Source organism: Seriola aureovittata, chromosome 8, assembly GCF_021018895.1.
Source record: "Seriola aureovittata isolate HTS-2021-v1 ecotype China chromosome 8, ASM2101889v1, whole genome shotgun sequence".
NCBI lineage: Eukaryota > Metazoa > Chordata > Actinopteri > Carangiformes > Carangidae > Seriola > Seriola aureovittata.
In genome coordinates, this window is record NC_079371.1 from 18,704,331 (window position 1) to 18,707,744 (window position 3,414).

Sequence of the window (3,414 nt, forward strand, 5' to 3'; positions counted from 1 at the left end):
TCATTAACGAGTGGTACTAAGAAATTCAAATTTTTGGCTTCATTTAAAGTTGATAATGAAGACTGGGGTGTGAGTCCGGCATCACTTGATTTACTATAATGTGGCAAATGAAAAAACAATTGTCAAGAACTGATGGTGGAACTGATCATGGATTTATTTGTTTATTGTATGGAATTAATCATATTAACAAGGAAACTGTTATAATTCAGCTTCTGGATAAAATGATGTTGTTTTCTACCAGTGCTGGAGGTACAGTCATGTTTTTATTTCACAGGAAAAATGTGCCACACCCATAGCTTTTAGGGTGTGGACGACAGAGACTGTTGGTTTCCTGACTTAAGTGCCATAAAAAAAATAAAATAAAAACCCTGATTGTATCAGCGCAGGATGTGGCATTGTTTCCTAAAAGCTGTTTTCCCTGAGCAGTATATTTGTATTTATCCTGTCTGAAAAGCATTTATGAAAAGCTTAATTTTCAAGTAATGAAAAAGTAGTCTCTTTCAATATGGACAGAAAAATGAGTGGGGACATGGTCTGACACAGGTCGGTCACAGGAGAGGACAGAGTGGAGGTTTGTCCAGCTGAGACTGAGCAGAGTGACCGAGCTCTGTCTGTCCCACTCCTCACCATGTGATACCTGTGACATACAGCCGCAGGGGACGAAGAGGATGAGACTTATGTTGCTTTGGTGTTTCAGTGTGGATTACGTTTACAAAAAAAAAATCCCAAAATTGCTAGAGTGGATGCATGTCATTTTCACACACAGGCAGTGTTTTCAGACTGAGCCATCAGTCAGTGTTGACATCTGAAAAAACTAAGTATGACCACAATTGCTCCTGTACTTTACTAAATGGTTGAACATTTCTTATCTTAAGCCTGTCTGATATTAATTTTTAACATTTTTATGGCAATATTGAAAAAAAAAAAAACATTCAATGTAATGTGAAATGGTCCTTTACAGTGCAGAATTCATATCTTATTGTCCTGCTGTTTGGTTGAGTCTGAGCTCCTTTCATTGGCAAAAACAAACTGAATACAACCTGCATAGCAGAAAGAGACTAGCTTACAGAATCAAGTATCTACAGACAGACTCCTAAAAGTAAATATTGGATTTACAGCAGGACAACACAACGAAAGCAATTCTCTCATATCAAGTAGTGATCCACAGAACTACCAGAACAGCGTGGCGGAGTGTTGAGTGTGGATCTTGAACACCACATCTTCAAAGTGAACTGACTATACTGAATCATCATTGTCATTGACCAAATAAGTGGCTTAGGGCAGTGAATGAATGCATTCATAGTGCTTAGATAGAAAGGGAATTAACGTCCCAGCAGGGACTATGAATCTTTAAGTGAATTCGAATCAACCTATTGATTTGTAATTTCCACCTTTACACCACAGGCTTGATTCCTGCTGCGTTCTAACAGTAAACACATTGGTGGGTTGTAAGCTAGGCCTGGGTGGGTAGAGCTGGGCACTTCTGTCGTTCAGTGTCTTTTTCGATTCTACCACCTGCGTCTCACACAGGGGGCTTTCACATTCAGCTGCACCGAAACTCACTGTGCACTGATGTGATGATGTGACATACGATACCATATGTCCACCAGTACAAATGATATAAGTGAATTCATATCATGGTGCATATTTCTACGAGTGAGCTACCTATCCTTAATAGACATGTTTAAGAGACACAGAGAGCAAACTGCATCTTCCATCACCAATCTCTAATCACAATTCTGCCAATTCTAACACATAGACAAACTTCGAACCCTGTCATAAAGTATAATATTGACCCCACTGACCTTGGGAGGGAAGAGGATACTTAAATTTTGCATAACCCAACTACAGTATAAAGAGAAGCTCTCTCAGGAAAGGTATGAACAGGTAGCTGTAAAACTTGTTTTCAGCCTCATGACAGCCTGAGACTCTCTCCATGAAAAGTAACACCAAGGCACAATGTGGAGGGCAGCGGGACTCAGTTTGGCTCTGGGTCTGATCTAATTTGCTGGTGAGTTATCTTATTCCAGAAACCCATTTATCATTATTATTTTTTTCAGTTTTGGTGAGTAGATCACATCAACCGTGTGTGTGTGTGTGTGTGTGGGACTGATGGCAAAACCTATTTTAATGAACGTGTGCTGCCTTATATTTCTAAAAAGTAAAAACTGTATGTTTCGGTAAATACCTCACAAATACAACATTGAATGCTGACAGTACCTGAACCATGAAGACTTTTGTAGCATGCACTATCATTACACCTTTTTGAAAATCAAATTGCACTTTCAGTTGTGGTCTGAAATGTGTTTCAGTAGCAAATGTCAGCACATATTATAATATGCAGCTCTTTCATTCTACAGAAAAGGGCTCGAAGTCTCTATCAGGAAAAAAGCCTTTGCTGACGGAAGAGGAAATTTAATATCCTGTAACAGAGGTTACACTTCATTAAGCCTGATGCCTCATTATTGCAAGAACTAGGCTCAATAAAATGTGATTGAGATTCTTATTGTCTCTATGAGTTTTCTTCAAAGCAGTCGTTTATAGGATCATAAAAGGCTTGAATTGAAACTCCTTTAAACGTTAAACTCTTTCAGACGTGAGTAGTAGTTGATTTCTGCTGTTAATCTGATGCTGTCCCATTAAAAAAAAAAAAACAGACAAAATTTTGTAAACTTTTTCATTGTGGTACATCAACCTTATTAACTGGCAATCTACTGTTATAATTATGAAGCAGTCACTTCCTCAAATTATGAAAATTAAATGACACTGTTGACACAACACACTGTTAAATCATGTTTATTTCAAGGAAAATGTGCATCCTGTCACTCAGTGTGTGTTTCAAATTAACTGTGATGTTTCAGTTTGCACAAACACTGTCAACTTGTGTGACAAAAAACAACCTTACCTTACTTTACCTTACCTTACTTTACCTTATCTTACCTTACCTTACCATGACTACAACAGACATGCCTAAATGACAGCAATCACAATGCAGCTGTTACAACCTCACTGTATGAGTTACTATGTGTAGTTTACTTTTTGTGAGAGATGACATGTTTTCCCCTCAGGGTGTCCCGTAGCTGGGACAGGGATGCCAAATATCTTGGCATACCTGTGTACATCTGTCACACTAAAAGCCAAAAGGCTTTTGGCGTGGGACAGCCGTTGTCACATGCTCTCACGCTGCCAGACAAATCACATGCTAAATAAGAGGGAGACTCAAAGCCACTCTATCAAAAATAGTTATATAGCTTAAACAGGCTTTCTCTGCACATATGACAAAGTCTGAACAGCAGGCTTCAATATGAGTCCAAAGGACATGGAGTGCAAAGGAAACAGTTTGTATGGCTTTGATTGACTGAGGCGCACACATACTGTAGAAACCAGCACAAAACACATTTCGTGCATGTTGAG